This window comes from Rattus norvegicus, chromosome 11 (genome assembly GCF_021556685.1).
Source record: "Rattus norvegicus strain SHRSP/BbbUtx chromosome 11, alternate assembly SHRSP_T2T, whole genome shotgun sequence".
NCBI classification, from domain to species: domain Eukaryota; kingdom Metazoa; phylum Chordata; class Mammalia; order Rodentia; family Muridae; genus Rattus; species Rattus norvegicus.
Window position 1 is genome coordinate 21,217,391 of NC_141544.1, and position 20,563 is coordinate 21,237,953.

The 20,563-nt window shown below is 36.8% G+C and overlaps 1 pseudogene; it reads right to left on the reverse strand.

The window, feature by feature from the left end:
• Window positions 1-814: 814 nt before the first annotated feature.
• On the reverse strand, window positions 815-1,347 carry Chac2-ps2 (ChaC glutathione specific gamma-glutamylcyclotransferase 2, pseudogene 2; annotated as a pseudogene).
• Between the last annotated feature and the right edge of the window lie 19,216 nt (window positions 1,348-20,563).

Genomic DNA, 20,563 nt, shown 5'->3' on the forward strand with positions numbered 1-20,563 from the left:
TCAGAGCTCCCAATCATTCCCCTAATTCTACTCTAGGGGTACCTGACCTCCATCCAATGTTTGTCTGTGAGTATCAGCATCTGTCTCAGTCAACCTCTGGGCAGAGCCTCTCAGAGGCTTGCTCTACTAGGCTCCTATCTCTTTTTTTTTTTATTATAAAATCTATTTTTATTATGTTTCCACCAGAAAACCTATCTTTTATTTTAAAGTTTCATTATGAGATAAATACAAAGTAAATATCATTATCATTAGTGGATTGATATATGTATAGCTATGTAGAGCTTTTCTTTGTAATAAAATACCTTTTTACCCCAAAGGAGAAGAAAGCACATTATAATTCCAAAGGAACAATTTATATTAAAAAAAATCCAATTTCTTTTGGTCTAAATCTGATCTTCATTTAATTCCAAATAACAAGGAAATTAACAATCAGTGCTGCAACCTTACTTCTTACTAAATATTTCTAATAACATTTTAAACTTATACACAACAAACCATGGTAACCATGTATCTAATAGAAACAGGAAGTTAAGACCTGTATTTGTAATGAACAAATGTTGAAATGTCATATAATTAAGAAATCACTTGTACAACATGAACACTTTTTTTCCTTTATAAAAATCTTTTAAATATGCCTTAGGACACTTGCAAATAAATTGTAAATTTAGGTGATATTTCAATTACAATATTAAATAGTAATATCTTCAAGTAAGAATGTCTAAAACATACTGCTGTTCTGTACTGATGTTATTCTCTGAAGACTAGAACTCTTGCCTCTTTGCGGGAGTTGGTGACTCTGTGTGCAAATCAGGTTCTATTTTCCTTCTAAGTGTTCCTTTACTAATTTTTCCAAAGAGAAGAAATGCTCGTCTGCATCTTTTGACACAAGTTTCCTAATAGAATCTGCAAGTTCAAAAAAATAGTCTATATTTCTTCCACTTGGACCAGCTGCGTTAAAAATTTGTTCAGCAATGTCTTCCAGAGGTGCAGGTCCAAGATAGTTAGGATTATCACATGTTCCAACGTAGAGCAAAACACTGAATAGTTTTGTGGAATCTTTTGGATAAAAAATGACTGTCGTAGTTCTGTAGCCTCCTTTCTCTCTGAAGTCAAGATATGTTTTTACTTCTTCTTCTTTTCCTACGGGTAGTTTGTAAGCAACACCTCATACATTCCCCCCAGGATATTCAACAAGGTCACAACTCTTACAGGCTTGCTGGGGACCCCGCGGTGGTCGGTGCTGCCTTGCCAGAAGCGCCGGCTGTAGTTTGTGATGTAACCAACCAGCTTGTCTTGGTAGGGGAAGTCCACCTTCCGAATGAGGGATCCATAACCAAACACCCACATCTTTCTGGACCGGCACCCGGACTTCAGAACGAGACTGCTGCCGAGGGGAGGAACCGGCTGCTAGGGCAGTGCCAGGTGCACCCCAGGCTCCTATCTCTTAACACATCACAGCATCATTAATAGTATGAGATTGGTGCCTGCCCATGGGATGGCTCTCAAAATGGATCAATCACTGGTCATCCATTCCTTCAGTTTCTGCTCCAGTTTTGTGCCTGCATTTCTTTTAGATGTGACCAAATTTGCATCAAAAGTATTCTATGTGGCTTGGTATCCCCATCCTTCTACTGGGCATCCTTTCAGCTAAAGGATGTGGTCTCTTGAGGTTCCATGTCCCCATCATTTGTTATTTCTGCTAAGGTCGCCTGCATTGATTCTTAGGGAGCATCCCTAATCCTGGGGCCTCCTACATCATCCACCCTCCCCCTCCCCCTGGCAACTGCATATTTCAATTCAATCTCAAGTCCTCTGGGACAGTCTCCTGTCTCTCCACATACCTGACATTGCCCACCTATTCCTCTTGCTCTCCCCATTTCCAACTAGGTCTCTGTCTCCCTCCATCTCTCATGACTGTTCTGTTCTCCTTTCTAAGTGGGATTTCAGCATCATCACTTGGGCTCTCCTTCTTGTTTAACTTTTATTGGGTGTGTTGGTTGTATCATGGGTATTCTGAACTTTTGGCTACTATCCCCCTCCTCCTCCTCCCCCTCCTCCTCCTCCTCTTCCTCCCCTTCTTCCCCCTCCTCCTCCTCCTCCTCCTCTTCCTCCTCCTCCCCCTCCTCCTCCTCCTTCTCCTCCTTCTTCTTTTCTCTTTTTAGAGCCTTCAGATGTACTTTTAATTTGTTAATATGAGAGCTCTCCAGGTTGGGAATTTAGCTCAGTTGTACAGCACTTGCCTAGCAAGCGCAAGGCCCTGGGTTCGGTCCTCAGCTCCGGAAAAAAAAAGGAAAGAGAGAGAGAGAGAGAGAGAGAGAGAGAGAGAGAGAGAGAGAGAGAGAGAGAGAGAGATCTCCAACTCTCCAATTAATGTAGTCATTAAGTGCTATGAAATTTTCTCTTAGCACTGATTTCATACTCTTTCATAAGTTTGGAATTTAGTGCCTTTTTGAATTCTAGAAAGTTTTTAATTTCTTCTCTTACCCAGTGATCTTTGAGTAGAAAGTTTTTCAGTTTCCATGAATTTATAGGCTTTATATTGGTTTTGTTATTGTTGAAGTCCAGTTTAATCTATGGTAATCTGATAAAATTCGAGGGGTTACTATAATCTTCTTGTATCTTCAGAGGTTTGCTTTGTGACTGATTATATGGTCAATTTTTGAAAATGTTACATGAGGTATTGAGAAAAACATATACTCCTTTGTGGTTGGGTGAAATGTCCTGAATATCTGTTAAGTTCATTTGAATCAAAACCTCTGTGAGTTTCATTATTTCTCTGTTAAGTTTCTGTCTCCCACTATGGATTTGTGAGGTTTAATGTACAATTGGAAATGCCCTTTTTTACATGAACTTTCCTGAAATTTTTCTATTTGTATTTTTTACAAATCACTTTCCTCTGACAAGTAGATCATAAGTTATACATACCTTGGCTACAAAACAATGCAGCATTAATTGGCAACAAAATTATGAATAGGAACTCTTCTTGCCTCTAGGGAAGTTTGATTGAGGTATGAAGCACAGTGTCTGGATCTTAGTCTCAAAGGAGGGAAACACATTTTCCTTTACTATTTTTTTTTACTGTAACTACACTAAAATTAAAAAGACAAAGTGTCAGGGGATTGTGTTGGGGCATTCATAGAGGTTTTAGGCAATAACTAACTTTATAACTTTATTATTTTCATTGCCATTATTATGTGCATTTGTGTACAGTTTTACACAGAAGGCAGAGAAAAACCTCAGGTTGTCATGTGACTACAATTCTCATATCACTTTTGACTGCCATTTTTTTCCTACAGAGATCTCTCACTGACCTGGACAGGATCAAGAAAGCTCTATACTGTTTATTAAGACTTAGGGATCCACAAGCCTCCATTTCTCTATTATTATTTATGCATTTTTTTGCTTTATTCTCTACCAAATAATTTTGAAGGTCAGGCTCATTGTATTTCATATTTTACTTTATCTTTTAAGTATTCCCAAAATGAATAAAGATTCGTCTGAGCAAAACTGCAATATTGCTTTTCATTCTCCTGCAACATAATATGTTACTTACCCCTCCCCTTTAATCCAATGACTTCTCATATAATACAAGATGGCTTCACCTTGCTATGTAGCTAATCCAGGCACTGAATCATGGGTCCTTCTGCCTCTATTAATTTTAGAATTACAGGGGTATGTGTCATGTTCAATATGCACACATACTTTATAAGGCATTTTTCTAACAGATTATTTGGTCCATTTTCATATTTTTCCTTTAAACTTTTAGATGAACTGTGCCCTCATTTTCCCTTTACTGAATGTTTTGACATGATTGATGTTTGATTTATCTCTACAATTTTTTTTCTAAAAACTACCTATTTTATTAAAAGTTATCACCCAGCATTTTCATATGAGAAGCAATTTTTGATTTCCAAACCTAAAAGAACACGTAAAGAACTGACAGAAAACTATCATTTGGTTTTATTTTCTACCTCCGAATTTTATTTGTACATTATTCTTGATAATAGGAAATTCTATCAATTTACTTTTACTTTCCTGTATCCATGCTTATTTTCTTCCCACACAGATGTCTTACTTTAATTTTATTAGTTCCATCTAAAATAGCAATGCTCCCACTTCTCCATATGGTTTTCACCAAAACTAAACCCACGTCAAGATGAAGTGATTAGAATTAATAAAGATTCCCAAAATTTCTACCAGAAAATTCCTAAAACAAACACCTTGAGAAAAGTCCTGGATACAAAACCAACCCAAAATAATTAGTAGCCTTCCTTTATACAAATGATAAATGGGCTGAGAAAGAAATTATGGAAGCAATAGCCTTTACAATTGCAACAAACCATAGAAAATATTTTGGTAAAACTCTAACCTAAGCATGTGAAATTCCTATATGATAAGAACTTCAAGTCTCTGAACAAAGAAACTGAGAATGTCAGGAGATGGAAAGCTCTCCAACGTTCAAGGATTGATAGGAGTAAAATAGTAAAAACGTTCATCTTACCAAAAGCAATCAACAATTTCAGTGATATTCCCATCAAAATTCCACCCCAATTCTTTTTCAAACCTTGAGATAACAATTCTCAAAATCACAAGAAAAACCAAATAAAAAAAAAACAAAGAAACAAAAAAAAACCAATGCTGTACAATAAAAGAACTTTCGTGGGTATCCCCATCTCTGATTTCAAGCTATACTACAGTGTAATAGTAATAAAAATAGCATGGTATTGGCCAAAAAAGATAAGTTGATGAAGGGACTCGAACCGTACATCCAAAAATAAACCTACACATGTATATTTGTACACATTTGATATTTGACAAAGAAGCCAAGATACACCAACTTCTACTTTCTGCTACATTTCTAACTCTGTTTTGTAGGATTTTTCCTATTTAAACAGCTAAAAGATAGATATTAAAGAAAACTCAGAAAATATTCTTCAAGCTACATTGCCATAAAGATATGCACTACCATTAGAATACACCTTTCTCTAAAACATGATATTGTCTACCCTTGGCCTATCACACCTTAGCATAACATTTAACTGCTTTCATTCACAATTACAAGACCTTAGTTAAGACTTTTCAAGAACCTTCTACATTTAAACAATAATATCTTCTTTTACTAGAAAAATTCTCCCTGGACTTGCAAAAGCTGATTTTTCATTATATTCAGGAAACAACGAACAAGTGTTATTCCGATATAGCACTGACAGATAACATACAGGACATGCAGCTTGATTTGATATTCAGATAATGACAGTTTATGTGTAAGAATCTTTAACATATTTTAAAGCATATTTTGCCAACAAAAAATGTATTGGTAGTTTTATATTTACATTAACTTGTATGGTTCATTTTTTATTAGTTCTACTTGATTGATTACCTTATAGTAATAGGATTTTTGTCTTATACCTACTTCACTCTGCATTTCTTCTGCCTTATAGTTTGCAGTTTCTCTATTAATATATTTATTTCATACATTGAAAACAGAAAATACATCAGAATTCAGAAAGGTTCTATTGTGTCAAGAATGTTACTGATGTAAGGCACGCGTGGTGCTTCTCAGTTAAAAGCAGAACCACCAAATTGATAAATTATATAAAATTCTGGCAAACTATTTCTTAAGGAAAGGGTGTTCAGAAAATCTGGAGAAAGAAGAATTTATGGAAATTAAATTATCAGTGTGTAAAGAAAGGGAGGATATTTTGTTTACAACTTTGATAATTTTGGTCCAAAATGAGTACCTGGCACACCATTTACATGTTTAGATGTTTTATTCCTAAAGACTATAGAGCTTAGATATCTTGTCATTATTCTTTTCAGACATATCTTGATCTGTCCGTCAAGAACATGTTTTTACCACTTCCTTTATATCTAGCTTTTGTTCAAGCTTAATACTCATCATCTTACTATTTTTATACTAATGCATTTGTTACAATTCCCAGGTTTCTTTATTTGTGCACACATCTGCTTTGCATGGGTTCCTAATCTGTAGTCTTAGAGAGCCTGTAACTTATTAGCTAGCATAACTGGTCTCAAACACAAGACAGTCTTTCTGCTTCTACATCCCAAATAATAGGAGTTTGGGGGTAAGCTAACACACTTACCTGATACACACGCAGCTGCTAATTAAACCATCAATACCTAATTAATTACATAGTTCATACATTGTACTTCCATTATGAGAACTACAAATTTGGTGTTTAATATCACGTTATTGTTTCATATTAAAATTTCATGGATATTTCTTCTACTTTTAGAGCTCCCATGCCTTTATTTGAATCCATTATTTTTAACTATCTCTATTCCTTTTGCATATTATGTATTTATTCAGGACTTAAATTTCAGTAATTTAAAGGAAACCAAATATAAGAAGACTCTATCTACCAAGAATCATATGTGATTTCTGAATAAATGGGATAGTATGACATTGTTATCTGAGCATTGCAGAGGAAAAAGACAATCCTAAGAAAATATATTTTGTCCAATTAGCCTTGCTAAACTAATGGATGTAAATTAAAATTTGATTCTCAAAATGATTAAAGTGATTGTTCCCTGTTTACTAGAAAATATAAATATTGAAATTATCCCTACAAAATAATAGTAGCACTTGATAAATACAAATATTTCTCTACATTTAATGAAAAAAGCAAAATACAAAAAACAAACAAAAAATAAAACACTTGACTTACTTCATTCTATTTTTGGAGAACATCTAGCCCTTAGAGAATTCTAAGTTATAAAGATGATTACCCTTGCCATGGGACCCTTCCACTGCCCTACAAAGGAACTTATTGATTTTTCTTTTAAATTTTGTTTTAATATTTTAACATATGCAATATTTTGTCTTGTAGGATCTACACATTGAATCTGTCCATTATTTAATAATTTCATATATTTTGTCATTAAAATTATGGAGGGAATGTTAAACAAAATCAGTGAACTACAACAATGTGATTCTGTAATGATTGATATTTTAGGAAGAATTGATGCTTTTTTCTGTTTTTACAGAAAAGTATTTATTCTCTATAAGCATTTATTTCCTACTTGGTGCCTTTTCATGTAAAAGCTAATTGCCGTATACCACCATGCATATTTCTCTACACTGATTCAGTAAGACACCACAGGAATTAATGTGAGTGCGTTCCTTTTTTAATTAAAATTTTTAGATGCTATTGTCTCCTCAGAGATTAACACTCTAACACTAAGTCCCTAAACAGTTGAATATCACCACTGTCATCTAGTTAATATATCCACTAAGTCACGTGTAATATTATCACTTGCTTTGAAGTGTCGCTGTAAAACTCACCCTCAGAGTCCTTTCCAGCAGGAAAGTGAATGGTGTGCAACTCAAAAATAAATTTGCTTCCGGAAAGGGATACTCAAAAGGACCTTGATTTTTCTGTGGCATTGCCCAGTCATCAGAATATGAGACTTTGACAGAAAGTAATTACAGCCCAAGAAAGATATTGAACATTTTTGTTTCCGTCTTGTTAAGCCTATTTTCTGTCTCAAAAGAAAGACATGGTAGGCTCGTCTCCTGCTACTCTAGAACATCTGTATCCTTAGTTAAGCTTTATTTCTGTGGCTCCTCCCTGACCATCTTCTAGGAACTGTTCTTTTGCCATATACAACAAAATGATCCTCACTAAAATATGGGTTTGATGGCAATCCTAGGGCAATGAGTGAACATAAGCAAAAATAACCAGAAATCTCCCCAGGTCACATTTTATATTTACTTTGAAGTTTCAGAATCTCTGTTATTTTCCTTTCCCCATGCTAAATTCATTATTTTCGACACCCTCTGCTCTGTTTGTTTCCAATCTCCCTAATTTTTTTGTGAGATCATGTGCCTACAAATATTATTAGATCTTGAAATTTTCTTTCAAATTTAATGGTGCTATAAACCAAACCTAGAGATGAAAATGCCATGACAAATTTAAAATTAACCCTTGCCAAGTTAATATAGTGCACATATTGCAGAAAAACAAAACAAAAATAGAGCACAAGAAATACATTTTTGTTGTTGCTATTGGAAGAATAATTTTGAAATTTCTGACAACCTGGCCTTAAAAAAAAAGACAGACCTTCCTCCAGCATTAAAAAGTGAGCACTGTACAGTGAATTTACAAAGAAGAAAAAATGTAGATATCAATATTTGGTTCTTAACTTTGTAAAAGAAAAAACCAAATTGGTTTACATAATCTCTGTTTCTTACGCATCTTCCTTCCTCACACCTGGTTTAGAGGTTGAACATTCTTTCTCATGCGTATCACTTGCTGTCCTGTTGCCTTTTCACTTCAGAGAAATACAGTGAGTTCAGCCTCTCATGTTAATCACAATTTTTAAAACAATTGAGTCGAATGACATTTAATACTTATTCATAATTAAATGTATGTGGTCTAGTATTAAGAAATTTTATTTGGTACATTTAAAACCTTTTAGAATATAAATTAATTTTAAAATCTAATGATCTGCTAGTGTTAGACCATGGTCTTTTGATTTTGAGGGTAAATTATTTCCAACATATGTAAACTTTCTGTACAGTACAGATGACATGATCCAGCTAAAGATATTTATTCCCAGTGGATGATCTTGTTCATTTCATAAAAGTATAAACTAATTTGTGGGGGGTGGGAAACACATGTGATATATATTTCTTCCACAACTTAGCATTAATTGAAGAAAATACAATTTAACAATTTAAGTTTTAATTTTGCATTGGCCAAAATGGCCTTACTGTATTTATATGTTTAGTGTCATAACTAAAATAGAATATTTTGATATAACTAAGTGATCAAATGTACATGAGTCACATCAGAAGTCTTAGCATCAAAATAGTTCTGTTCTATTTTATCAAAATTTAAATTATCTATTGAAGGAATAAACCTTTAAAATTGAAAAGTATGTAGATATGTGTTTGATAATTTCAATATTTGCAGCTTTTCTTAAGTTTATCTTCATGTTTATATTAAAGATGTTGGGTTTTATATCATTAATTATTCAGTTATACATATTGAAACTTAAGGTATGTTTATTCCTGTCCATGTATAGTATAGAATTTCAAGTTTTCTTTTCTAAGTTCTTCACTGATTTCAGAAAAATGTACATAAGGACTCAGCATGCTCTCTTCTGTGTTTAATCTCTCTGTAATGAATTCTGGTACTTCTTCCCAGAATTTGAGAATAATATGGTCAATAAAACATTAAATATGGTTTTCATGTCACTTATCATTTATATTTATAATTTGTAATAAAAGCTTATAATTATAGAGTTTCTATAGTGTATTTCAAAAATATAAACTTAGGATATGCCTTATTTAGAATTTTATTGCTTTGAAGAGACACTATGAGCAAGGCAACTATTATAAAGTCAAATATTTGATTGGAGCTGGCTTTCAGTTTCAGAGGATTAGTCATTACTGACATAGTGGAAACCATGACAGCATACAGGCAGACATGATGTTGGAGGAGCCAAGAGTTCTATATCTTGATCTGGAGGCAGGCAGGAAAAGACAATCTTCCATATAGTGTGTAACTTGAACTTATGTATGAGACCTCAAAGCACACCTCCACAGTGACACTCTTCCTCGAACAAGGTCATACCTGCTCCAACAAGTCCACACCTCCAAATGGTACCATTCTGTATGGACAAAGCATTGAATCACATGAATCTATGGAGGCCATACTCACTCAAACCACCGTATTCTACTTCCTGGTACCCAAAGACACACAGCCTTAATATAATCCAAAATACATTTAGTCCAATTTTAAAAATCCCCTAATCTATCACAGACTGAATGACATTTAAAATCTAAGGATCAAAAATCTCTTCTGAGATTCATACGATCTTTTAACTGTAATCCTCTAAATCAAAATAAAAAAAGCAGATCACATACTTCCAATATTGCAGGATATTAAATATTGCATTACAATATGGGGAAGAGAGCCCAGTAAAGAGAGTGTGGACCAAAGCAAGTCCAAAACTCAGCTAAGCAAACACCAAACTGTCCAATCACTTTTTCAGATAGCCACCTTTTTTTATCTTTGTTGATTGCAACTCAATTCCTTTTCTTGGACTAGATTCATTCCCTACTATCAGCTGTCCTTTGCAGCTCTGGTGTTTTTAATGCCTTGGGCCTACAAAGGTAGCTTTAATGGCACAGTTTTTTAATTCAATATCTGGGACCAGACATGATCTTCTGCCCCCCTCCAAAGGTTTGGGTCACTTCTCCAGCTCTGTTCTCCCTAGTGCTCTAGGCACTGGATGACTGCACTCCACTGCTGATGATCTTCATGGCGACCATCTTATGGTATTGACATCCACAATACACTGAGGTCTTCTCTTGCAACTAGACTGGAATTTTACCAAAGCCAATCATAGGCTCTCTTCATGGTGCCAAACCCGACCTATCCATGACTCTTCAGTACTGGTTGTCAACTACCATTTAGACTACACCTTCACAAATGGTCATTCCTAGCCTCTCACAGTGCCAAGCCTCATCTGACTTTCATGATCATGCCTTAAAAATATGGTGATAATCAGGTGATTCTTACATATTACCAAGTCCAGCTGCCAGCACAATATCCATCTCTGGAATATGTCTTCTTTCTTACTCCTGGAAAAACACTTCTCAGGAGATCTTACCATCATGATATTATTCTCTTCTTAATCAGACTTAAGAACTTCATTAAGTTCTTAGCTCTGGCTATCCACTATCAATTGTCTCAGCAACCCTTCTGTTCTATATCCTATTCTCTATTCTGTATTCTATTCTACATTCTATTCTGTATTCTATATTCTATTCTCTATTCTACATTCTATTCTATATTCTATTCCATATTCTATTAAAAATTGTATTCTATATTGTATATTCTCTTCTATATTCTACATTCTTTTCTCTATTGTATTCTATATTCTATATTCTATTCTACATTTTATTCTATATTCCATTGTATATTCTTTACTCTGTATTCTATTCTGTATTTTATTCTATATTCTATTGCATATTCTATATTCTATTGTATATTCTATTCTATATTCTATATCTTATTCTGCATTCTATTTTACATTCTAGTCTATATACTATTCTATAGTCTATTCTATATTCTAGCCAGGACCATGTGCTGGAAGCTGCCAAGTTCTGCTGCTTGTTGAGGCTTGAACATGACTCCCTTATTCAATTACATCTTTACTAGCTTTCTGTTTTCAATAACTTCCTTTTCTTCCACAGCTTGGCTATTCTGTAACTTGCTCTATATGCTGACATTGAATTCAGATATTAGCATGCTTCTGTCTCTATGGATTAAAGGCATGTGACACCACTCATGGAACTAAGATTTTCTTTAATTCCTTATCATAAGATCATTATAAGGTCTGGATCACAGTTCATTGTAGATATAGTCAAGTAAACAGCAGTAGAGAATAGCCATCACAATCCATTTCTTGTCAATTTACATACTATTTTATCATCATATGTCTAAATCAAAACACTAACCAGTTCATAATAATGCCTAACATGATATAACTAGCCCTTGTTCAGCTACAAACACATCTTCCCCCAAGTTACTACTCCCTTAAATCCATTTAATACCCTTAAACACAGAATTTAGCTCCATTCTACTTCCTGGTACCCCTTGAATCCTTGAATCATACATTTTATATTTCACACTTCTCAGTTTGCTTCTTCTAAATAAAACACTCTTTGTAAGAGTGAACCACAGAACAGAAGAGTCTAAGCTACATTTTCTTTGTCAATGCAATTAATATCAAGCTCTTTACCTTAGACTCATGCATATTATTCATAAAAAAAAAGGTAACCACATTCTTCATGAAACTACCACAAGTACAATCTCTAGGAGACATTTTAAGATTCTCCTCTGAAACCACTTGAGCCAAGTCCCTAAAGTTCAAATAACCATAAGCACCACTATCTTCTAATATTGGCCCATTCAACACTATTTAAAAGATTCCACTGCTTTCCTAATACAGTCCTAAAATCCACATTCCTCCAAACAAAAACATAGTCAGGCCTATCACTCTAATACCTCAGGTCCTGGTATTAAGTTCTGTCTTATGCTGTGAAGAAATACCATGACCAAAGCAACTTTTGTAATGGAAAACATTTAATTGGGACTGGAGTGCAGTTTCAAAGGTTTAGTTCGACACCCGCGGATCCCGGCCCACAGCAGCTCTCTGCCCCCAGACCCTGTGAGAGAGAGACCCAACCGCCTGGTCAGGTGGGCACTCCTGAGGCTGCAGAGCGGAAGAGACCACCAACACTGCTCACGCCTGCCCACATCCCTGGCCCAAGAGGAAACTGTATAAGGCCTCTGGGCTCCCGTGGGGGAGGGCCCAGGAGCGGCAGGACCCCTGCCTGAGACACCGCTGGAACCTGAAGGAAACAGACCTGATAAACAGTTCTCTGCACCCAAATCCCGTGAGAGGGAGAGCTGAACCTTCAGAGAGGCAGACAAGCCTGGGAAACCAGAAGAGACTGCTCTCTGCACACACATCTCAGACGCCAGAGGAAAAAGCCAAAGACCATCTGGAACCCTGGTGCACTGAAGCTCCCAGAAACGGCAGCACAAGTCTTCCTGGTTGCTGCTGCTGCAGAGAGCCCATGGGCAGCACCCCACGAGCGAACTTGAGCCTCGGGACCACAGGTAAGACCAACTTTTCTGCTGCAAGAAAGCTGCCTGGTGAACTCAAGACACAGGCCCACAGGAACAGCTGAAGACCTGTAGAGAGGAAAAACTAAACGCCGGAAAGCAGAACACTCTGTCCCCATAACTGACTGAAAGATAGGAAAACAGGTCTACAGCACTCCTGACACACAGGCTTATAGGACAGTCTAGCCACTGTCAGAAATAGCAGAACAAAGTAACACTACAGATAATCTGATGGCGAGAGGCAAGCGCAGGAACCCAAGCAACAGAAACCAAGACTACATGGCACCATCGGAGCCCAATTCTCCCATCAAAACAAACATGGAATATCCAAACACACCAGAAAAGCAAGATCTAGTTCCAAAATCATTTTTGATCATGATGCTGGAGGACTTCAAGAAAGACGTGAAGAACTCCCTTAGAGAACAAGTAGAAGCCTATAGAGAGGAATCGCAAAAATGCCTGAAAGAATCGCAAAAATGCCTGAAAGAATTCCAGGAAAACATAAATAAACCAGTAGAAGCCCAGAGAGAGGAGACACAAAAAACCCTGAAAGAATTCCAGGAAAACATAAATAAACAAGTAGAAACCCATAGAGAGGAGACACAAAAATCCCTGAAAGAATTCCAGGAAAACACAATCAAACAGTTGAAGGAATTAAAAATGGAAATAGAAGCAATCAAGAAAGAACACATGGAAACAACCCTGGATATAGAAAAACAAAAGAAGAGACAAGGAGCTGTAGATACAAGCTTCACCAACAGAATACAAGAGATGGAAGAGAGAATCTCAGGAGCAGAAGATTCCATAGAAATCATTGACTCAACTGTCAAAGATAATGTAAAGCGGAAAAAGCTACTGGTCCAAAACATACAGGAAATCCAGGACTCAATGAGAAGATCAAACCTAAGGATAATAGGTATAGAAGAGAGTGAAGACTCCCAGCTCAAAGGACCAGTAAATATCTTCAACAAAATCATAGAAGAAAACTTCCCTAACCTAAAAAAAAAAGATACCCATAGGCATACAAGAAGCCTACAGAACTCCAAATAGATTGGACCTGAAAAGAAACACCTCCTGTCACATAATTGTCAAAACACCAAACGCACAAAATAAAGAAAGAATATTAAAAGCAGTAAGGGAAAAGGGTCAAGTAACATATAAAGGCAGACCTATCAGAATCACACCAGACTTCTCGCCAGAAACTATGAAGGCCAGAAGATCCTGGACTGATGTCATACAGACCCTAAGAGAACACAACTGCCAGCCCAGGTTACTGTATCCAGCAAAACTCTCAATTAACATTGATGGAGAAACCAAGATATTCCATGACAAAACCAAATTTACACAATATCTTTCTACAAATCCAGCACTACAAAGGATAATAAATGGTAAAGCCCAACATAAGGAGGCAAGCTATACCCTAGAAGAAGCAAGAAACTAATCGTCTTGGCAACAAAACAAAGAGAATGAAAGCACACAAACATAACCTCACATCCAAATATGAATATAACGGGAAGCAATAATCACTATTCCTTAATATCTCTCAATATCAATGGCCTCAACTCCCCAATAAAAAGAAATAGATTAACAAACTGGATACGCAACGAGGACCCTGCATTCTGCTGCCTACAGGAAACACACCTCAGAGACAAAGACAGACACTACCTCAGATTGAAAGGCTGGAAAACAACTTTCCAAGCAAATGGTCAGAAGAAGCAAGCTGGAGTAGCCATTCTAATATCAAATAAAATCAATTTTCAACTAAAATTCATCAAAAATGATAAGGAAGGACACTTCATATTCATCAAAGGAAAAATCCACCAAGATGAACTCTCAATCCTAAATATCTATGCCCCAAATACAAGGGCACCTACATATGTAAAAGAAACCTTACTAAAGCTCAAAACACACATTGGACCTCACACAATAATAGTGGGAGATTTCAACACCCCACTCTCATCAATGGACAGATCATGGAAACAGAAATTAAACAGAGATGTAGACAGACTAAGAGAAGTCATGAGCCAAATGGACCTAACGGATATTTATAGAACATTCTATCCTAAAGCAAAAGGATATACCTTCTTCTCAGCTCCTCATGGTACTTTCTCCAAAATTGACCATAAAATTGGTCAAAAAACGGGCCTCAACAGGTACAGAAAGATAGAAATAATCCCATGCGTGCTATCGGACCCCCACGGCCTAAAACTGGTCTTCAATAACAATAAGGGAAGAATGCCCACATATACATGGAAATTGAACAATGCTCTACTCAATGATAACCTGGTCAAGGAAGAAATAAAGAAAGAAATTAAAAACGTTTTAGAATTTAATAAAATGAAGATACAACATACCCAAACTTATGGGACACAATGAAAGCTGTGCTAAGAGGAAAACTCATAGCGCTGAGTGCCTGCAGAAAGAAACAGGAAAGAGCATATGTCAGCAGCTTGACAGCACACCTAAAAGCTCTAGAACAAAAAGAAGCAAATACACCCAGGAGGAGTAGAAGGCAGGAAATAATCAAACTCAGAGCTGAAATCAACCAAGTAGAAACAAAAAGGATCATAGAAAGAATCAACAGAACCAAAAGTTGGTTCTTTGAGAAAATCAACAAGATAGATAAACCCTTAGCCAGACTAACGAGAGGACACAGAGAGTGCGTCCAAATTAACAAAATCAGAAATGAAAAGGGAGACATAACTACAGATTCAGAGGAAATTCAAAAAATCATCAGATCTTACTATAAAAACCTATATTCAACAAAACTTGAAAATCTTCAGGAAATGGACAATTTCCTAGACAGATGCCAGGTATCGAAGTTAAATCAGGAACAGATAAACCAGTTAAACAACCCCATAACTCCTAAGGAAATAGAAGCAGTCATTAAAGGTCTCCCAACCAAAAAGAGCCCAGGTCCAGACGGGTTTAGTGCAGAATTCTATCAAACCTTCATAGAAGACCTCATACCAATATTATCCAAACTATTCCACAAAATTGAAACAGATGGAGCACTACCGAATTCCTTCTACGAAGCCACAATTACTCTTATACCTAAACCACACAAAGACACAACAAAGAAAGAGAACTTCAGACCAAATTCCCTTATGAATATCGACACAAAAATACTCAATAAAATTCTGGCAAACCGAATTCAAGAGCACATCAAAACAATCATCCACCATGATCAAGTAGGCTTCAGCCCAGGCATGCAGGGATGGTTTAATATACGGAAAACAATCAACGTGATCCATTATATAAACAAACTGAAAGAACAGAACGACATGATCATTTCATTAGATGCTGAGAAAGCATTTGACAAAATTCAACACCCCTTCATGATAAAAGTCCTGGAAAGAATAGGAATTCAAGGCCCATACCTAAACATAGTAAAAGCCATATACAGCAAACCAGTTGCTAACATTAAACTAAATGGAGAGAAACTTGAAGCAATCCCACTAAAATCAGGGACTAGGCAAGGCTGCCCACTCTCTCCCTACTTATTCAATATAGTTCTTGAAGTTCTAGCCAGAGCAATCAGACAACAAAAGGAGGTCAAGCGGATACAGATCCGAAAAGAAGAGGTCAAAATATCACTATTTGCAGATGACATGATAGTATATTTAAGTGATCCCAAAAGTTCCACCAGAGAACTACTAAAGCTGATAAACAACTTCAGCAAAGTGGCTGGGTATAAAATTAACTCAAATAAATCAGTTGCCTTCCTCTATACAAAAGAGAAACAAGCTGAGAAAGAAATTAGGGAAACGACACCCTTCATAATAGACCCAAATAATATAAAGTACCGCGGTGTGACTTTAACCAAGCAAGTAAAAGATCTGTACAATAAGAACTTCAAGACACTGAGGAAAGAAATTGAAGAAGACCTCAGAAGATGGAAAGATCTCCCATGCTCATGGATTGGCAGGATTAATATAGTAAAAATGGCCATTTTACCAAAAGCAATCTACAGATTCAATGCAATCCCCATCAAAATACCAATCCAAATCTTCAAAGAGTTAGACAGAACAATTTGCAAATTCATCTGGAATAACAAAAAACCCAGGATAGCTAAAGCTATCCTCAACAATAAAAGGACTTCAGGGGGAATCACTATCTCTGAACACAAGCAGTATTACAGAGCAATAGTGATAAAAACTGCATGGTGTTGGTACAGAGACAGACAAATAGACCAATGGAATAGAATTGAAGACCCAGAAATGAACCCACACACATATGGTCACTTGATTTTTGACAAAGGAGCCAAAACCATCCAATGGAAAAAAGATAGCATTTTCAGCAAATGGTGCTGGTTCAACTGGAGGGCAACATGTAGAAGATTGAAGATAGATCCATGCTTATCACCCTGTACAAAGCTTAAGTCCAAGTGGATCAAGGACCTCCACATCAAACCAGACACACTCAAACTAATAGAAGAAAAACTAGGGAAGCATCTGGAACACATGGGCACTGGAAAAAATTTCCTGAAGAAAACACCAATGGCTTATGCTCTAAGATCAAGAATTGACAAATGGGATCTCATAAAACTGCAAAGCTTCTGTAAGGCAAAGGACACTGTGGTTAGGACAAAACAGCAACCAACAGATTGGGAAAAGATCTTTACCAATCCTACAACAGATAGAGGCCTTATATCCAAAATATACAAAGAACTCAAGAAGTTAGACCGCAGGGAAACAAATAACCCTATTAAAAAATGGGGTTCAGAGCTAAACAAAGAATTCACAGCTGAGGAATGCCGAATGGCTGAGAAACACCTAAAGAAATGTTCAACATCTTTAGTCATAAGGGAAATGCAAATCAAAACAACCCTGAGATTTCACCTCACACCAGTGAGAATGGCTAAGATCAAAAACTCAGGTGACAGCAGATGCTGGCGAGGATGTGGAGAAAGAGGAACACTCCTCCATTGTTGGTGGGATTGCAGACTGGTAAAACCATTCTGGAAATCAGTCTGGAGGTTCCTCAGAAAATTGGACATTGAACTGCCTGAGGATCCAGCTATACCTCTCTTGGGCATATACCCAAAAGATGCCTCAACATATAAAAGAGACACGTGCTCCACTATGTTCATCGCAGCCTTATTTATAATAGCCAGAAAATGGAAAGAACCCAGATGCCCTTCAACAGAGGAATGGATACAGAAAATGTGGTACATCTACACAATGGAATATTACTCAGCTATCAAAAACAACGAGTTTATGAAATTCGTAGGCAAATGGTTGGAACTGGAAAATATCATCCTGAGTGAGCTAACCCAATCACAGAAAGACATACATGGTATGCACTCATTGATAAGTGGCTATTAGCCCAAATGCTTGAATTACCCTAGATCCCTAGAACAAACGAAACTCAAGACGGATGATCAAAATGTGAATGCTTCACTCCTTCTTTAAATGAGGAAAAAGAATACCCTTGGCAGGGAAGGGAGAGGCAAAGATTAAAACAGAGACTGAAGGAACACCCATTCAGAGCCTGCCCCACATGTGGCCCATACATATACAGCCACCCAATTAGACAAGATGGATGAAGCAAAGAAGTGCAGACCGACAGGAGCCGGATGTAGATCGCTCCTGAGAGACACAGCCAGAATACAGCAAATATAGAGGCGAATGCCAGCAGCAAACCACTGAACTGAGAATAGGTCCCCTATTGAAGGAATCAGAGAAAGAACTGGAAGAGCTTGAAGGGGCTCGAGACCCCAAAAGTACAACAATGCCAAGCAACCAGAGCTTCCAGGGACTAAGCCACTACCTAAAGACTATACATGGACTGACCCTGGACTCTGACCCCATAGGTAGCAATGAATATCCTAGTAAGAGCACCAGTGGAAGGGGAAGCCCTGGGTCCTGCTAAGACTGAACCCCCAGTGAACTAGACTATTGGGGGAGGGCGGCAATGGGGGGAGGGTTGGGAGGGGAACACCCATAAGGAAGGGGAGGGGGGAGGGGGATGTTTGCCCGGAAACCGGGAAAGGGAATAACACTTGAAATGTATATAAGAAATACTCAAGTTAATAAAAAAAATGCAAAAAAAAAAAAAAAACAAAAAAAAGGTTTAGTTCATTATCATCATGGTGGGGAGTACGATGGCATTCAGGTAGATATAATGCTGGAGGAGGCAAGAGTTCTACATCTTGATCTGAAGGTAGGCAGGAAAAGATATCTTCTATATTGAATGTAGCTTGAGCTTATATATGAGACCTCAAAGCACAGTGACCTTCTTCCTCCAACAAGGCCACACCTCCTAAGAATGTCACTTTGTATGGACCATGCATTCAAATACATGAAACTGTAGGAGCCTTATCTATTCAAACCACCACAGGATGTTTATAAAATTATAAGTTTTCTCAAAAGTTTGATACAAAAGTAAATACTTTCACATTAACACAAAATTCTTCATATTTTTGCTCACATTTTGTCAGAGAATTTCATTGCTCAAGTGAAAATTTTCATTTCATAGATATAAATAAGATGCATATTAAAGGATAAAGATTTTAGGAGTCAATTTTTAAGATGTTTGCAAATGCTTTTAAACATTTCAATAAAAATTATAAGGAACAATTGAAAAAGAAGGAAAATATGAACGTGAGTGAAGTTGGAACTGTATTATTTTATAATCTTTTGACAGGTTTGAGAAATGTGTACTGTAATTATTAAAGATAATTAATAGTAGAAATTTATAAATTTTACTCTAATATTTCCACATATTCTTGTATATTTTATTGACAATATTAACCCTTCCTTAATCACTTTTTTTTATTAACTTGAGTATTTCTTATATACATTTCGAGTGTTATTCTCTTTCCCGGTATCCGGGCAAACATCCCCCTCCCCCTCCCCTTCCTTATGGGTGTTCCCCTCCCAACCCTCCCCCCCATTGCCGCCCTCCCCCCACCAGTCTAGTTCACTAGGGGTTCAGTCTTAGCAGGACCCAGGGCTTCCCCTTCCACTGGTGCTCTTACTAGGATCCTTAATCACTTTTTTTAACATATAATCTTTATTCTTCCATTACTGATCTTTTCATTTACAATAACAGTCACTTGTTGGCAATTTTTAAAATAAATCCAAAGGCTTACAGCTGTTTGGTCACAGCAATTGAAAAGTAGTACCTGAAAGTCGACCATTGCTATGATCCCCCTTAATGTGTTGGTTTTGGATGAACATGGCATTTTGAAAGAAGAGAGAAGTTAAATGCTGAATCAAAGTTTGACCAGTCTTCTAACACAAGAATGAAAGAAAACAATGCTGAGAGCTTTGTACACTGTAGGGGTCTACCTCAAAGGTTTCAGAAGGTGCAATGGTTGCATGAGAATGGACCTCATAGGCTCATAGATTTGAATTCTTAATAATCAGGGGTGGCACTAGTTGAAAGGGAACAGGAGGTGTGACCTTGCTGGAGTAAGCATGGCCGTGTTGGAGAAAGTTCCTCAGCGGAGTAAGACTTGGGGTTTTAATCATCAAGCCAGGCCCAGTGTCTCTCACTGCCTGTTCTTTTTTTCCCTTCATATGCAGATGTAGAATTCTCAGAGCTGTATCTATCACTATGTCTGCATGCATGCCACCATTGTTTCTGCCATCATGATAAGAGACTAAACCTCTGAAACTGTAAAAAAAAAAAAAAAAAAAAGTTTAAGAAGATAAGAGCTCCGACTGCTCTTCCAGAGGTCCTGAGTTCAATTCCCAGCAATCACACGGTGGATCACAACCATCTGTAATGAGATCTGATGCTCTCTTCTGGTGTGTCTGAAGAAAGCTACACTGTACTTGTATACATAAAATAAATAAATAAATTTTTAAAAAGAAAACAAGAGCTCTCTGCACCCAAATCCCGTGGGAGGGAGAGCTGAACCTTCAGAGAGGCAGACAAGCCTGGGA